Source organism: Mirounga leonina, unplaced genomic scaffold, assembly GCF_011800145.1.
Source record: "Mirounga leonina isolate KUSES-001 unplaced genomic scaffold, KU_Mleo_1.0 Mir_101664, whole genome shotgun sequence".
Lineage (NCBI taxonomy): Eukaryota > Metazoa > Chordata > Mammalia > Carnivora > Phocidae > Mirounga > Mirounga leonina.
The window spans coordinates 23,443,058-23,462,036 of NW_023270175.1; positions in this window are offsets into that span (position 1 = coordinate 23,443,058).

An 18,979-nucleotide genomic window follows, 5' to 3' on the forward strand; every position below is an offset into this window, starting at 1 on the left:
GACCACTCTAATGCACTGGGGAATTGTTGGCCAAAAAGAATTTTTCTTTCATTTTGGCTCTCCTGTAGCCATGAATGTATGTTTTTAAAGGCCAAATATTAATTAATATCACATTTCTTTCCTTACCCCTTCCAAACCACCAGAAGGATAAGGTAGCACCTACTCCTTGATGAAATCACAAAATTCGTGGCACCATCCACGGCGAAAACCTAACAATTCAAGCAGCTCCGTGTACACATTCCTGGCTCTGGCCTACTCCCTGGAGAAAGCGACGACTGGGTTCAAAATGCCACCTTCTTACCGCACTGGGCGGGGCTTCGTAGGAGACGTTCAACCAAGGCCTCGGATTTCGAAAACTCGGGAGTCCCAGACACCACCTGCCATCCACGCAGGGTGCCGCTCACCCGAATTTCCCCCCCCTCCCCGCCCAAGAGGCCCGGGGAAGAGCTCGAGGAGAAGTCACGGCCACACTGGGGAGGAAAAGTGCCTTCCATACTCGGCCGCCGCCCCCGCAGACTAGGAGCCCGGGCCCAGGGAGGCTGTTCTCTGGGGTCTGATTTCCCACAGGGATGATGCCCCAGGGCATCCAGAAACCCAGTGCGGGAACCCTGCCTTCACCGGAGCCCGCAGGATCGGGTCTGGGGCGGAGAGACCCAGACCACGCGAAAGCCAGAGGGAGCAGAGATTAGCCAGTTCACACCCGCCAACTGGTGGGCCCTCGGCTGGAATCACCGGGCAAGTGCTGGCTTTGCCCCAGAGATGGCCTCTGGCTCGGTCGCCAGCGTTTAACATCCATAGGTTTGGCTTCTTGGGAAAAATCAGCATCTGGCCATCGCAGGTCCTCGGGACCCTTTGGCAACAGCGAGCCTTTCCCCGTAGACGAGCCGCACGGTCCCCAATTCGCCACAGCCGTTCCCGAGCCCGGCCCCCTTCGTGACCCGCCAAGGCCCAGTGGGCCTTTGAGTTTGCAGCCGCGGCCAGGGCTCAGAGCGCCCCCGACCCGCCCTGGCGCTGGGACGCGCGCAGCGCCCACCAGGCTGGCTAAGGCCACCGGTCCGTCGGCGCCTCGCGGATTTCCCAGGGAGCGCGGGAGAGCAGAAAGAACGCGACCTTGGAGTTGAACGCGACCTTGGAGTTGGCGAGCTTCCCGTTCAATCCTGGCTGCACCCCTCACCTCGTGGGATGGCTTTGACCCGGCGATTCCCCCGTGTGTGGAGTGAGCAAAACCAGAGCACAGGTGACGGGAGATGACGGTAGGCGACAGCACGTGGGCGGGCGCTGGGCGGGGGCTCCTAACTCACTGTCTTCGTCCCTCCCTGTCTCCGCCGCACCGGGCAGCCGCCAGATGGCCCTGAAGAAGAGCGGAGGCAATGCCGTGTCGCCAAGGATGCCTGAACGGCCACTGGAGCTTTGGTGATAGCTTCACTGCGATGCAGCTTCCGGACGGTAAAATGTACCCATTTCAGAGGTACAGTTGAGTAACTTTTAGCACGTTCAGTGCTGTGCAAACATAGCCACTGTCTAATTTTATAAAATTTGGGGGGGCCCCCCCGGGTGGCTCAGTCGGTTGAACATCTGACTCTTGGTTTTGGGTCAGGTCATGATCTTGGGGTCCTGGGATCGAGGCCCGCATCAGGCTCGGCGCTCAGCAGGAGTCTGCTTGGGGATTCTGTCTCCCTCTCCCTCTGTCCCTCCCTCTGCTCTCTCTCTCTCTCTCTAAGATAAAGCAAATAGGGGCGCCTGGGTGGCTCAGTCGTTAAGCGTCTGCCTTCGGCTCAGGTCATGATCCCGGGGTCCTGGGATCGAGCCCCGCATCGGGCTCCCTGCTCCGCGGGAAGCCTGCTTCTCCCTCTCCCACTCCCCCTGCCTTGGGTTCCCTCTCTCGCTGTGTCTCTCTCTGTCAAATAAATAAATAAAATCTTTAAAAAAAAAAGAAAGTAAATAAATCTTTAAATATTTTCAACATCCCCAAAAGAAACCTATAACCATCAGCCATCACTCCCCACTCTCTCCCCCCTCCCCCGGTGGGAAGTAAACACTGATTTGCTTTCAGTCTCTACTGATGTCCCTTGTTCTGGGCATTTCATTAAAATGGAATCATGTAATACGTGGCCTCCTGTGACTGGTTTCTTTCACTTAGCATCATGTTTTCAGGCTTCATCCAAGTTATAGTACATGTCACTACATCACCCTTTTATGGCTGAATACTAGTCCATTACATGGCTAAACCACTTTGGTTACCCACTTATCTGCTGCCATTTACCCACTAATGGGCCTTTAGGCTGTTTCCACCTTTTGGTTATTGTGAACAATGCTGCAGTGAGTATGGGTGTACAAGTATCTGTTTGAGTCCCTACTTGTAGTTATTCTCTATATATACACAGGAGTGGAGTTGTTGGGTTCTAGGTTACCTCTCCGTTTAACATTTTGAGGAACTGCCAGACTGTTTTCCAAAACAGCTGCATAGCTTTCCACTCCCATCAGCAACGTAGAGGAGTTTTCATTTCTTCACAGCCTTTCCACCACTTGCTATTTTCCTTTTTTAAAAAATTATAGTCATCCCAGTGCGTGTCAAGTGGTATCTCAGTGCGGTTTTGATGTGTATTTCCCTAATGGCTCATGGTCATGTTGGCACCTTGTTAAGCACTTATCGGCCATTTGTCTATCTTTGGAGAAATGTCTGTTAGATTCTTTGCCCAATTTTTAAATTGGGTTGCCTTTTTATTGAGTTGTAAGAATTCCTTTTTTTAAAAAAAGATTTTATTTATTTATTTGAGAGAGAGAGAGAGAAAATGACGGGTAAGGTAGAGGGAGACGGAGAAGCAGACTCCCTGATTGATCCCAGGACCCCAGGATCATGACCTGAGCCCAAGGCAAACTCTTAACCAACTGAGCCACCCAGGTGCCCCTAAGAATTCTTTATATATTTCAGATACATGTCCCTTATCAAACATATGGATTGAAAATACATTTTCCCATTCTGTGGGTTGTTTTTTCATTCTCTTGATGGTGTCCTTCAAAGCACAAACATTTAAATTCTGATGACATCCAGTATTTCTATTTCTTTCTTTCTTTTTTTTTTTTGGCACGTACTTTTGGTGTTGTATCTAAGTAACCATTGCCAAATCCGATGTCATAAAGATTTACCCTTACATTTTCTTCTAGGAACTTTATAGTTTTAGCTCTCACATTTAAGTCCTTGATCCATTTTGAGTTAATTCTTGTATATGGTATGAGGTAGGGGTTCAACTTCATTTTTTCGCATGTGAAGAGACTATTCTTTCCCCATTGAATGGTCTTGGTACCCTTGTCAAAAATCAACTGACCATTGGGGTGCCTGGATGACTCAGTTGGTTAAGTATCTGACTCTTGATTTTTTTTCAGCTCTTGATTTCAGGGTTGTGGGATTGGGTCCCACATTGGGCTCTGGGCTCAGCAGGGAGTCTGCTTGAGATTCTCTCATTTCCTCTGCCTCTGTCCCTCCCTCCCCCCGGCTCTTGCTCTCTCTCTTTCTCTCTCAAATAAATAAATAAAATCTTTAAAAAAATCAACCGACCATAGATATATAGGTTCATTTTGGACTCTAAATTTTGTCCCATTAATCTATATGTCAATCCAATTCCAGTACCACACTCTCTCTTTTTCTTTTAATTATTTCTTTTTTCTTTTTTTCTTTTTGCTTATAACACCCACCACACTCTCTTGATTACTGTTGCTTTGTAGTAAGTTTTGAAATGGGAAGTGTCATTCATCCAACTTTGTTCTTCTTTTTCAATATTGTTTTAGCAATTATGTGTCCTTTGCATTTCCATATGAATTTTAAGATCAGCTTGTCAATTTCTGCCAAAAAAAAAAAAACCTACTTAGGATTTTGATGGAAATTGTGTTGGATCTGTAGATCAATGTGGAGAGTATTATCATCTTTACCCCCTTGCGCTTTTTCAACAGTAATGGGCCCTGCTAGCCTCCCTATCAGGTAGCAGGTACTATGATAGTCAGAGTTTGTTGAAGTCAAAGTTTGTTCATTACTTGAATTTCATGTGAGTCCGGGGTTGCATTGTCCACCACAGAGGCCACTGGCCACCTGTGGCTCTTGAGCACTTGAAATATTGCTAGTCCCAATTGAGATGTGCTGTATATTGAAAGACATGACTGATTTCAAAGATTTATAGCAAAAATGGGAAATAGTTCATAAATATTACTAATATTGATTACACATTGAAATGGTGGTATTTTAGACATGTTAGTTTAATAAAATATGCTATCGAAATTATTTTTACCTGTTTCTTTCTACCTTTTTAATGTGGCTACTGGGAAATTTAAAATATCTGTGTGGTTTTTATTATATTTCTATTGGTCATCACTGGTCTAGGGAGGTTTTTAAAGTTTTTTTGTTTTGTTTTTAAAGTTTTTATTTATTTAAGTAGTCTCCACACCCAATGTGGGCCTCAAACTCACAACCCCAAGATCGAGAGTCTCACGGTCCTCCGACTGTGCCATCCAGGTGCCCCCAGTCTAGGGATTTTTTTTTTTAAAGATTTATTATTTATTTTGAGAGAGAGAGAGCGCACAAGCGGGGGAGGGGAGGAGCAGACTCCCCGCTGAGCAGGGAGCCCAACAGGGGGCTTGATCCCAGGACCCTGAGATCATGATCCGAGCCAAAGGCAGATGCTTAACTGACTGAGCCACCCAGGCACCTCCCAGTCTAGGGATTTTTAACATGGAGTTAATGTGGCAGAGCCATGGAGTGAGATTTAGGATATCCTGGAATCCCCTGAACCTCTGTGTAAAATCCTGTGTGCATGGATGTGCATTAGTTATTGCTGTGTAACAAATGATCCCCAAATTTAACAGCTTAAAAAACCAAATATTTATTATCACAAGGTTTGTGTGTCAGGAATCCAGGTGTGGCTTACCTGGTGCTGCGTTCATCTGAAGGCTTTCTTTCTTTCTTTTTTTAATTTTATTATATTATGTTAGTCACCATACAATACATCATTTGTTTTCGATGTGGTGATACACAATCCATTGTTTTCATATAACACCCAGTGCTCCATGCAGTACGTGCCCTCCTTAATACCCATCACCGGGCTAAGCCATCCCCCCTCCCCCCTCCCCTCTAAAACCCTGTTTGTTTCTCAGGTCCATAGTCTCTCATGGTTCATCTCTCCCTCCAATTCCCCCCCCATTTTTCCCTTCCTTCTCCTAATGTCCTCCGTGCTATTCCTTATGTTCCACAAATAAGTGAAACCATATGATAATTGACTTTCTCTGTATTTCACTTAGCATAATCTCCTCCAGTCCCATCCATGTTGATGGGAAAGCTGGGTATTCATCCTTTCTGATGGCTGAGTAATATTCCATTGTATATATGGACCACATCTTCTTTATCCATTCATCTGTTGAAGGGCATCTCGGCTCTTTCCACAGTTTGGCTATTGTGGACATTGCTGCTATGAACATTGGGGTGCATATGGCCCTTCTTTTCACTACATCTGTGTCTTTGGGGTAAATACCCAGGAGTGCAATTGCTGGGTCATAGGGTAACTCTATTTTTAATTTTCTGAGGCACCTCCACACTGTTTTCCAAAGTGGCTGTACCAACTTGCATTCCCACCAACAGTTTAAGAGGGTTCCCCTTTCTCTACAACCTCTCCAACATTTGTTGTTTCTTGCCCTGTCCATTTTTGCCATTCTAACTGGTGTAAGGTGGTATCTCAGTGTGGTTTTGATTTGGATTTCCCTGATGGCTAATGATGATGAACATTTTTTCATGTGTCTGTTAGCCATTTGTATGTCTTCTTCGGAGAAGTGTCTTTTCATGTCTTCTGCCCACTTTTTGACTTGATTATTTGTTTTTTGGGTGTTGAGTTTGAGAAGTTCTTTATAGATCTTGGATACCAGCCCTTTATCTGTAGTGTCATTTGCAAATATCTTCTCCCATTCTGTGGGTTGCCTCTTTGTTTTGTGGACTGTTTCCTTTGCTGTGCAGAAGCTTTTGATCTTGATGAAGTCCCAAAAGTTCATTTTTGCTTTTGTTTCACTAGCTTTTGGAGATGTATCTTGAAAGAAGTTGCTGTGGGCGATGTCAAAGAGGTTACTGCCTATGTTCTCCATCTGAGGGCTTTCTGAACGTGGATCTGCTTCTACTCACGTGGCTGTTGGCAGGTCTCAGTTCCTTGCTAGCGATTGCCCAGAGACATTAGTTTTTTGCAATGTGACTCTCTCCACAGTGTAGCTTACAAGATGGCAGTTGGCTTTCTCAGAGTGAGTGAGCAAGAGAGCAAGAGACCGAACAAGCAAGATGGAGGCCACAGTCTTTTATTATTGTTATTATTATTATTATTGTGGGAAAACATACATACGGAAGCCATAGTCTTTTTGTAACCTAATCCCACCACTTTTGCCACATCCAATTCATTTGAAACAAGTCACTAAGTCCAGCCTACAGTCAACGGGAAGGGGTTATTCAAGGGTGTGAATACCAAGAAAATGTTGGGAGCCATCACAGAGGTTGCTTATCACAGTGTATCTGTGTGGGTTGTTTTTTTTTTTTTTTCTGGAAAGACCTAAGCTTTTATATGATTCTCAAAGAAATCTCACACCACCCCTCAATGTCTCCTTCCCCCCTTCCCAAAAAGGTTTAAGAACTAGTTTGGAGGGAACTAAAATGGAGGTTTTGACTAAGGAAGAGATTTTCTTCCAAAATTTCAGTGCTAAATACAAGATATAACCACTCTGTCATGTTTTTAAAAAATGTAAGGAGAGGGGCCCATATAAGATAAAAACTCAATGTGCACTGAAGTGAAATGATCACAAGGGTTGTTTTCTCACCATTTATATAGTTTTCCCCCAGGCCCGTTAGAGTTTCCAAGCTACTAATGTTCTGTGTTCCCACCGATGGTATTCATATCTCAGGAAGGATAATTGGCTCCATGGCTTTCTGTGACAGTAGTGTTGAGATGCAAATATAGATTTCTCTAGACCAGATGGTTCTATAGTGTCTGGAGCCTTCTCTAGAGGAGCTCAGTTTCTCCCCATAATCTCTCAGGCAGTGTTCCCTATACTCAAAGAGATACCAGGGCCTCTGGAATGGTGCACTGAGGCCCAGGTTGAGCCAAGTCCTTGTGGCCCCTTCACTTAGCGTTGTTGGAATTATGGTTCCAATCTTATTAGCTCCTACTGTAGGGAGGGTATTAGTTTCTCCTCACTTATACCTTCTTGCCTTTGTCAACGTCTCCCCTTGGTTTTAAAAACCAAGTGTGTGAACCTTTCCTTAGAGCTGAGATTTCCAGAGAAGGGTCTTAGCCAAACCTCAGTGATGGGGGTGGATAAAAGGGAATGCCCAGCCTCTTTATTCTGCCAGCAAGTAGAAGTGAAAGCATTAAATTGGGCCAGATATGCTGTTATTCTTGGAAAACGGTTTCTGGAACCAGCAGTTAAATTCTCTCTCCTTATAATGAAGGACTGAGCAGACATGTGAGAAGCAGGTCTCCAGATATGTGCATTACTAAGCTCCCAGAGGCAGAGGCAAGAGCCTGTACTTGAAGCATTGAAGAAGAAGGAGACCATGTCATTTAAGTAAATGTGTTTTTTTTCCCCCTTGGCCCTTGAAATGAATCTCCATCTGTTTCTCTAAGGAAAATTCACGTCTTTTAGGACTCATAAGAAATGCCTCTTCTAATAGGTTCCCTGTCAACTGCTCTAGTACTTGTCTTCCAGTCTCCAGGCGATTTAAAGGTTCTGCAAGGTATTTATTGGTCTGATTTTTGTCACAAGCACTGGTGACAGGAGGGGTTAGAGATAAGAAACCAGGGACTCTGATATGGAGAAAGTTCCAAATTCTGGCCTGGCAGATGCTGTCTTGTTTCTGATCCTGCTCATGGGCTAGGACCAGATGAGTCTTGGACTGAGAGCCAGGAGGCCCTAGGCTCTAGAACCATCCCAGTGTCCCTCATTTACCCCGGGGGCCTTACTTTCTCCATCTATCGCTGAGGGGGACTGGACTTGTTGACCTCGAGGGCCTGTTTGCTCTGCCCCTGGATGATTTCCATCTCTTTCTGGATGCAGCATGCAGAATAGCACATGCCAAGAGTGAGAAAACCCACCCTCTGGGCCTTGGGCTAGCAGCTGTGGGTTCTGCCAGTGCCCTCGTGTGAGAGGCATACTACTCCCAGACCTGGCCAGCCTTACTGGATCCCAGCCCCTGGCAACCCCAAATCCTACACCTCCACCATCCGAAGCAGCCACCCCGATTAACAATAGAAAAGCTGTGTGGGGGCTCAGGCAGGAAATCAACACTCCCTGAGAGCTCAAACGGGGCCATCAAATTCATTTCCCTTTGAAAATCAGCACCTAGGAGTGAGTATGCCCTGCATCATCTAACCGATCCTTTTTTTCCACCCTCTCTCCCAAATCTCAGTTGTTATAAGAATGTTCGGTGGGTTTGGAATTATTACAAATAAAAAATGCCAGAAGATTTTTGGATAAGAAACACTAAGCTCTGCAGCTTCCGGAGAACTCAGAGAGGAAGAATGTGGACGGCACTGGAAACCAGTCCTGGCCGGCTGCCGGCTCAGAAGCTTCCAGTTGCATCTGGACTCCCGGGAACATTGCGGATGGCACCTCTGAGGAGCTCAGCAACGGAGGAAGTTGGGCTCAGCTGCTCTGACGTGCCATTTAGAGCCTAAGGCCGAAAAGTAAGATGGGACCCTCAGAAGACCTCGGGGCTGAGCCGCATCTGCTTGCTGGCTCCCTCGCGCTTGGGAATCCAGACTTCTGAAAGGGCTGGGGCCAGATCGTGCGCGAGAAGGCCTGTGACTCACCGTGTTTCAGAGCACAGACCAGGCTGAAAGGTGTTTACTCAAGCAACAGGAGCAAGGCCTGTGGCTTACCGATGAGGAGGGGGAGCCATGCATCAACACAGCCAAGCTGACACAAGGAGAAAAGAATCACTGCGAAGCTTCCCTGTGCAAGCCGTAGGCTCCTGCTGGGAAGGGGGTGTCGGATGTGGGTATGGGACCGGGTGGACTTCCTGCCTCACCGCTGGTAAGAGTCACTCTGTAACTCAAGCTCTCGTTAGGATTAATTGGGTGGACAGGCCTGGCAGGGCCTTGGAGAACATGAGTACCTTTTTCCTTAGGTCTGTGACCGGCTCAAAGCACAGGCTTTAGCTGTTCTGGTCAACTCTTGGGAAGCCTAACCCCCCCCTCACAGTTTGGCTATATATAACCTGATCTTCAGACGCTCCTCATTCCGCTCCCCGGCTCCGGCGGGGCTATAACCGATACTCATCTTTATAATGAGCACAGGCCCTCTCAGAAACCTAGTTTGTGACTAACAGTCGATTGGTGACTTCATTTGGATGTGGCTGTCTCCTGAGGGTGAATGTCATGGGTGGGATCCCATCGGGCCTCACCTCCTGCCTTAGCAAAGGGATGAAACAAAAGTGACCAATAAGAGAGGTGTTGGAAGACAACTGAAAATGAATCATGAGTCCCTAGGTGCAAAAGACGGAGCTGGGGGGACCGGATTCCTACCGCATTGACAAGGCTTCAAGAAGGCTATTTCAGAAGAAATAAGGGACGAGACAAAACAGATTAATAACCGTTTTTTTTTTCATAGTGGTCATGTGGGCTGTTGGCCTTGGCCGACAATTTTCAGTGATGCTCTGTTCCAAGGAACACTGATTCTTGGCTTCCACTGAAGGCAGTGTTCAACTCATAGCATCCATCTTCACCTCTTTCTTCAAGTTGACTTCCAGCTTCAAGCATGAAATGCTTGGAAGAGGGTGACGAGGGAGGAGGTTTGGAAGTCATAAGTCTTTTCTTGTGATGTCTCTGAGAGATTTTTTTGATGCGAGGACCACTGCCCATTTGAGGCTGAGGAGACTCCTCACGCAGACAGGAAGGGTCTTGGGTTACGTCAGGGGGTGCTGGGCAGGTACAAAGGCCCCAGAGAGCTGAGGCTTCCCACCCCGCAGGCCTACCTTTCATCACATCGAAAATTTGATACTTGTTCTTTCGAATCCTCTAGCAGATGTATCTAACCGTTCCAAATGCTGTCCTGTCCATCCCCTCATGTGAGCCTCAGGACAAGCCTTGAGTAGGCAGTACAGGACTTAAGAACATAATATATAATGTTTTCTCCCAGTTTTATTGAAATACAATTGGCCTCTGACATTGTATAAGTTTAAGGTGCACAACATGATGGTTTGATGTATGTGTAGATTGTGAAATGATTGTCACGAGAAGTTTAGTTAACGTTCATCATCTCATATAGTTACAAACATTTTTTTCCTTGCGATGAGAATCTATTATAATGTTCTTTTTAAAAAAGATCTATTTATTTATTTTAGAAAGAGAGAAAGCACAAGTGGGGTGAGGGGCAGAGGGAGAGAGAGAATCCTCAAGCAGGCTCCACACCCAGCGTGGAGCCCCGTGTGGGGCTCGATCCCAGGATTCTGGAATCATGACCTGAGCCAAAATCAAGAGTTGGACTCGTAACTGACTAAGCCACCCAGGTGCCCCTATAATGTTCTTATTGATACGCTGGCTGACCTGATGATGGGCAGTGAGAGGATACTGACTAAAACTTCTACACTTTTCTAAGGTTTTCTCAGCATTCACGTGAGGGGTCCATGCTGCGGATCCATAGATTTTATGTGGTCAGGGGCCATAGGACTAAATGGGTGTCTGAAATCACAGGAACTGAGACCATCGACACTAGAAAGAACCATTTTGATGACAGAGAAACTACCAACGTTTATCAGCACTTCAAGAGCTGAGTGGAGGCAAACCTACCCAAAACTGTGTTATAAATATTCATGATAATAGAAGGACAACCTTTAACCAAGAGCTTCTGGGCTGCAAAAACTGTAATGTGGCAAACTCTTTATAATCCAACAGATTTGGCAAAAAAAAACAAAAAACAAAAAACAATGCCCTTTGCTTTCTGTATGATACATACACAGTTTACTGATAGTCCCAGAATTAAAATCCAGCCAGATACACTGAACAAAACACTGGGAAAGCACTGAATCTTTCTTGGATGGTTTAGGACTCTGCTGTAAATAAGGAGTTAGAAAGGACATTCACTTAGAAGTTTAGACAGTCCGTGGCTGTTTGCGAACAGCTCTATTTTTGCTGTTGTTCCTAGACAATATTTTTGCCTTGTTGTGTTCTTGCAATTGTAGCCATACACAGGTTCTAGAAATCGTGAGGGAGTAACTTTTCTTGTTGGTAAAATGGCAGAAAACAATATGATACCAGTCCAAACGCAACAAGCCTAAGGTTACTAATGGGCGCTCTATCGGCAGTAGGCCCGACCTGAGGATTATGGTCAAATTTCTCGTTTGGCTGGTGCTTGGTGGCCACTGACATTCATTCCACGAGCTTCGGTGGCACTGCCTAGTGTAAGAGGTGGAGCTTGGTGCTGTGCGAGACCCTGGGCTGAATGGTCTCATTGACTGCAAGCTGAAGACACACCTTTTTTTATTTTTTATTTTATTTATTTATTTTTAAAGATTTTATTTATTTATTTGACAGAGAGAGACACAGCGAGAGAGGGAACACAAGCAGGGCGAGTGGGAGAGGGGGAAGCAGGCTTCCCGCCGAGCAGGGAGCCCGATGCGGGGCTCGATCCCAGGACCCCGGGATCATGACCTGAGCCGAAGGCAGACGCTTAACTGACTGAGCCACCCAGGCGCCCCTCACATTCTTTTTTTAGAATTAAAAAAAAATTTAAGACAATGTGGGCCTTGAACTCACGACCCTGAGATCAAGACCTAAGCTGAGATCAAGAGTTGGACGCTTAATGGGGCGCCTGGGTGGCTCAGTTGGTTGAGCGACTGCCTTCGGCTCAGGTCATGATCCTGGAGTCCCGGGATCGAGTCCCGCATCGGGCTCCCTGCTCGGCGGGGAGTCTGCTTCTCCCTCTGACCCTCCTCCCTCTCATGCTCTCTGTCTCTCATTCTCTCTCTCTCAAATAAAAAAAAAAAAAAAAAAAGAGTTGGACGCTTAAGCGACTGAGCCAACCCAGGGGCCCCATGAAGACACATTCTCATTTGGAATTGCCAGGGCTCCAGAAGCTTCTCCTGTCACAGAGATGGTGTCAGGGAGGTTCTGCAGGAAGGATGAACCTTTTTAGATTTTCCAGAAGGGTGAAACAACGTTACTATCCATTGACAATGAAGTAAATGTAATCAGCCCTGTGAATTGTGAAACATAAGTCAGACCTCTATATGTTCTGCGACAGGAAAAAAAAATCAAAAACAATTTGCATAAAGAGGGCAGAGGAAACCCACCTCTATTAAATCCAAGTCATCTGTGCCCTAGCCCCTCCCTGTTTGTTGTCTTGCTGTAGGTACCTTTGCTTACTCAGGGTAAAGTCAAGTCTACAAATCCTCAGCTGCGGAGGAGGCTCGGAGTAAGCAGTCTCTCTGACCCCTGCAGAGAGAGACTTTTCATTTGCAATGAGACAGCATTTAGACAACAATGTGGGCAGCAAATTCATCTCAGGGACAAAATGAAGATTACCGTGGGACTGGGAGTATTTTCGGAGACGGAACATGTCCTCCCTGCGTCATTAGCGAATTCAGTCCGTTCCGTGGTCGTTTTCCCGAACATTTTGGCTTGGGGGCTGGCTGAGGGGCGCTGCCGTCCTGCCTTCCCCGGAGAGAACAGCTCGGAGGGGGTTACCTCATTCCACTGTGGGAGTTTTATCTGCCTCCTGGATGGGTTGGTGTAGGCCCATGTCTAGACTGATTACAAAAGCACCAACAAAACAAAATAAATACCTAACATCTTACAGAAAAGGCACGAAACCAAACGGTACGGGTGAGAAGAACAATGCGTCTGTTGTGACAAGGGAGTCTTCACGAGGATGATGGAATTCCTGCACCCCGGGTTCCAATTTGTAAGGGCAACATTAAAGGGCTTGAAGCAGGCCCTGGCTTGAATGCATTCACTTGGAAAGGCAATGTGTTTTGTGAGATAAGAGATTTCTTTTTTTTAACTGCCACGAGAATCAAAATGAAGATCAGTATGACTAAGTCTGTCCGTATGCATGCAGGTTTCCGCAAACAGCCTTGACTCTAGCTCCCCAATGTCACCGTTTGTGAATTCTGCTCTGTCAAGGGGACGCCGTATATATAATGCGGCGCGTATATATAACGGCTCTGAGTCGATCCTGACTTGGCACCCACCTTGCTGTGTGACCTTAGGCATGTCTCTTAGCCTCTCTGGGCCTCCGTTTCTACATCTGTAAAATGAAGGTGTTGGAGTATCACGGTGAGTTCAGGACTCCAACGAAGCAGAATAAGTATAACAATTTCATTGCCTAATGGTGCTGGAAACTGGGGGTTTTCACCCCAAAAGAAAGCTATAATTATCATCTGTCCGAAAGAGCTCTTAAACACGCTGTCTCGAACTGAGGCTCCAGCTAAGTGACTCACTTCAGAATCACCTCCAAAATGCTAAGTCGAGACGTAATTCGGTGGCAGACATGCCACCTAACTGAAGGCCTCTTTGCTTGGCCAATAGTTCCATGTAGCCTGAGGTAGAACACTCGGCTCATTTGTTTATTTTCTCAACATGCATTTATTGAGCGCCTACTATATGCTAGGCCGTGGAGAGATGTTTCTCCTAGAATCCTGTGCCGCCTTCTTTCCTCCCTCTTCTTGTCCCTCTCTTCCGTCTTTGACTTGGGTTGTGTTTGCGGCCTCAGGTACAAAGGGTTGAGTTTCAGCTGCTGCTTAGTTCATGGTCTATCGTCAGAGCTCGTCTAGACGATCCCCCTCTCTCGCTCTGTCTGACTCATTCGTTATTCCTTTTTATGCCCAAAGCCCACTCGCATGCAAAGGCAACCATTTTACTGTGGTCAGTGTGTATCCCTCGGCGTGCATGTATTTTTGGGAAATGTGTGCTGTCCTCTGTGAATATGTTTTAATTCGTTTCAATGGTGAGATGCTATATGGTCCCTTCGGTTTCTTGCTTTTTTTTCCCTTTACTCATACTGTGTAGGATTTTAAGAAATATCCACACTGCTGGGTATATGTATTGTCCATTGCTTCTAAGCGCTAGGTAATGCCCCCATGCACCCCCCCACACACAGTATGCCTCCCCCCGCTCCGAGGACAGGCACCCTGGTGTCTTGCATGGCCCAAAACAAAGAGCCTTGGGTGTGGTCCACTACGGACCCGGGTCCTGCTCCTCTGCCTGAGACACTCTTCCCCCTTGGTAATGTGGACAATTTTGACACTTTCTTCAAGTCATCTTCTATGCTTTCTGCAAACACTGGACAATTTATATCCTTTCTTCCACACTTTCTTCAGGGGTTATATCCCTGACCAACTGACCTCTGCTCTCCCATGCATCCGACATACACCCTTATTATAACGTTTATATTGTACTGTGATTTCCTTTTTTTTTTTAAAGATTTTATTTTTAAGTCATCTCTACACCCAGTGTGGGGCTCAAACTCACAGCCCCGAGATGGAGAGTCGCATACTCCCCCGACCGAGCCAGACAGGCGCCCCCATACCATGATTTCTTGCCTGTTTCCTTCAACAGATGTGAATGAAACCCACGTGACACAGGGTCTGGCACAAAGCTTTGCTCAATAAATGCTTATATAATGAATATCGGGTTCATCAAACCCTTATTAAACACCAACTGTATGCCAGCCCTGTACTCTGTTTTTAACGTGAATCAAAGTCAATATATTTATTTCTTTTTTTAAAGATTTTATTTATTTATTTGACAGAGAGAGACACAGTGAGAGAGGGAACACAAGCAGGGGGAGTGAGAGAGAGAGAGAAGCAGGCTTCCCGTGGAGCAGGGAGCCCGATGTGGGGCTCGATCCCAGGACCCCGGGACCATGACCTGAGCCGAAGGCAGACGCCTAACGACTGAGCCACCCAGGTGCCTCAATATATTTATTTCTAAATATATAAAAGTGAGTGAAAAGCAATGAGCTTATTTTGTTGGTTCCTTAGCAGACCTGTATCCAGACTAGTGCTATGTCCTTCCAAGAGACAGTCTCTTCAAATTCTCTAGAACTTCTCTTTGGGAAAAAACCCTCCATAGCCCATAGCACATTCTTTGGAATCTTCTTAGGAAGGCCTTTGTTTCCTGAAGGGAGAGTTGCTTTTTGGAAACAGCTAAAAGCCACTTGGCAGCAAACCTTGTGAATGAGGTGGGTGATGAAGCTGAAGAACATTATTTTTGGTTCCAAACAAGGTGTGACTATAAAGAAATGAGGCTAATTTTTGTATATGGTACATAAACTGGCTCGAGAACAATTTCAAAAGAGGACTTTCTTTCTTTTTTTTTTTTTAAGATTTTATTTATTTATTTGAGAGAGAGAGAATGAGAGAGAGAGCACATGAGAGGGGGGAGGGTCAGAGGGAGAAGCAGACTCCCCGCCGAGCAGGGAGCCCAATGCGGGACTCGATCCCGGGACTCCAGGATCATGACCTGAGCCGAAGGCAGTCGCCCAACCAACTGAGCCACCCAGGCGCCCCTCAGAAGAGGACTTTCAAACGCGTGGCCTTGGCAAGAAAAAAGTCTCCACCCTAGTATACACACACACACATACACACACACACACTCACACGACACATGGTGTCTAGTGTCTGCCCCAATATACAGACAAGTAAAATCAAAAGCCCTTGGGATTCAGCTTTAAAAAATCAACTACAGAAGTCTGGGATAGAAGAGACCCGGCTTGGCCGCCATTCTTGCAAAAACCTCTGGGGGTTTCCGTTGGCCCCAAGCTCATTCTTCAGGCGGTGTGTATGGTGGCTTCTAAGCAAGCGTCCGAGTTCTAGGACTGCTCTGGTGGAGGCCTTGGGCTTCTGTGGAAACACAGCACCCAGGTTCCATCGTGCTAGGGCTCCAGTGGCCCCGTGGGCGCAGCGACCAGCAGGACAGCATACGAGGACCATGGACCCGCCGGAGCGCAGAGCAGGGCTGAAGGGGCTGAAGGAGCTGTTGGGAACAGCACCGAGAAGACAAATCCTCAAACGGGCAAGAGTCAGTGACTGAAAACTATTGTTGAAGAACAGCTGTGTGAAGAGTGGTGGTAGCTTCATTTCATGTTGGCCTTTCTGGATGAGCCAGGACCCGTGGGTGAAAATTCGAGGAAGGCCGACTTAGGTTTAACCTAATAAAGCCTGATTCATGTTATGGAATTGTATGTTTGGTATCATCTCATGGGTGTGAATATACATATATGGAGAAAGAAAGCCTAGAAGGATATAGATAAAATGTTTAATAGTAAATATCTATGGGGGATGGAATTACGGGATACATGTCGTTTCTAAAACTTTATATATTGCTCTATTAGTAGAATTTTTATTATCTATATGTATTTGTTTTTAATAAAATAAATCTGATAAAAATTGGAGGTGTCCAGCAACTGATGGGCTGCTCTGTGAGCCAGTGAGAGCCCTGCCTCTGGCAGTCATCAAACAAAGATGGCGGGATGAGCCCGCAGGTGTTTTCCAGCCTAGGGATTCCCCAGGTTATTCCCTGATTTAACCTTGTTCAAGTACCAGAGTGGAGCTGCTGGATGTTGACACATGCATTCGAATGAGAAGGAGGCCTAGAAACTTCCAACACAACGGGACGGCTTCCCAGCTGCCAGGCCTGTTCTAAGGACCAAATAGTCATCTTACCATAATTCGTGTGTAGGACGTTTAAATCAGAGGGTAGAATAAACAGTTCAAAAATGAAAAGCCACTAGCTGTGAAACTGGATTCTGAACTAGAGGAAGAAAAAATATAGAAGGGCAGGGAAAGGCATGGGTGGAAAGTGAAAAGAGACTGGCTATTGGGTAAAACAAAATGTCAATAAAAGATGGCGGAGTGTCCATGGTTTGTCATGGGGTATGGTTATTCATTTTCATCCCAACCACTTAGCTGAAGCCAGCAGGCTATGCATATCCCAGAAGAGGTGTCTTCCATCCCACCATTCAGCCTTGACAGACCCAAGCTGGTAGACAGTGTACCAAAGACAGCAGACACACTGGCTGGCTCGGGCCATGTTCTGGGCACTGAAGTATGTCAAATATGTCCTCAGGCTGGAGAAGTCCTAAGACGGGAACAGCACATACGTGACACCAGCACCAGGCAAGACAACGATGCTACGACATTGGAGCAACAGAAAGCCCAGGCATCTTGTCCTGACTCTCCCCTTTACCAGACGGAGCCCGCTTGAGATTCTTCCTCTCCCTCTCCTTCTGCCCCTCCCCCTTAAAAAATAAAATAATAAAATAAATCTAAAAAATAAATACATTAAAGGGCACCTGGGTGGCTCAGTCGTTAAGCGTCTGCCTTTGGCTCAGGTCATGATCCCGGGGTCCTGGGATCGAGCCCCGCGTCGGGCTCCCTGCTCAGCGGGAAGCCTGCTTCTCCCTCTCCCACTCCCACTCCCCCTGCTTGTGTTCCCTCTCTCGCTGTGTCTCTCTGTCAAATAAATAAAATCTTAAAAAAAATAAATACATTAAAACATAAAAGCTGATAATCCCTTTCGCCTCCCAGAGAGGAAGAACGGACGTTAGAACAGTCCTCGCCTGCCTGCAGGCATAAAACCTGGTCTCAGAACCACAAATTCTTTTTGCCACGTTAAATAAAAACCTTCCTGAAGAATGACAGGAACGATGATTAGGCGAGAAGTCGGCTCTAGTTCTTTCTTCTGGCCTCCGTGCTGTTGTAATACCACCCTCCGGGGCCCAGGAGCAAACCTGCCCAGTATTTAGGTTTCCTGAATCCAAGAACAAAGATTTGTACAAATCCCATCCAAAGACAGAAATAATGATGGTTTGAAAAACAAAGATAATTCCCTTTCCAGTCTTACCAACGGCTACAAATCACTGAAATTATATTAATAAATACAACTGATTATAGTCTTCAACAAAAGCAACGGAAGGAAACACTAAACCAAACATTTCCAATTTGTGTTTGTGAGCATTTCTGCAGAGAACGAAAATAAATGTTGGAGCCCTGTGGTCCACAGGACACCCTGCCAGAAGTGTGTTGGGGACAGCAGGAGCGGGGGACGATAAGTTGTGAGTAATGACACCTCTTGCGTCTCGCATGGTGACCTCTGGCCATCAGACAGAAATTGGAGATCCTGGCTGGAACCACCTTCTAGAATCAAAGGGGACTCTCCGGTCCCTTCCTTGACCTTTTTCGCGCTCCTTCACGGTGGCTCACCCTCTCTTTCTCATACTCATTCAGCTTCTCCTGTCGTTGCCCTCAGGTGGGAGTTGAGTTCCTGCTCATTGGAAAGAATCAATAATGTTTCTGTTGAAAAAAACCCAAATGTTTCTGTTGACCTCACCTGGCAAATGAGCCACATGCTAGGCATTGTGACAGTGGCAAGTTGGTTATTCCTGAGGTTCTTTGGCAGTAGCACGTCCAGATATCCGCATCGGCGCCATGATGGTTTGTGATGTTACACATGTAAGACCCAGATTTCAGTGGGAACACCGGCCTACAATCGGCAAAGAGCTGGTAAGGCGTGTTGGTGCCAGACCGTCCGCTCCAGGAGAACAGGGACTAAATATTTGTTTTCTCCTGCCTCCACGTCTGGTACAGTACCTGATGTGCAACAGGTACACAAAACCTCACTGTCAAGGATACAAGTGTTGAAGAAACCCACCTGTAGCCAAGAGTGGATGCGGTCGCTTGCTGTAAATCAAGGCTTTCCCGATGCCCACCTTTGCAGCTTGACCCAGGGTAACTGTTGGCCCCGCCATGGGCCTGTCCCTGGAGAAGAGTGACAGACGACAAGCCCAAGACAGTAGCAGAGAAGCTTGGGGAGTTAGTTCTTCACACAATTACTCTTTCTTGGGCCTACGTCTCTTGGGTTGGGGGAAAGGAAGGATGGTAATCGTGTGATTGAACGTGACCCAAAAGGAGGGTTTCTCTTTGGGCAAAGGACTTTCAGCAAAGGGAAATTTGTAAAGAGAGACA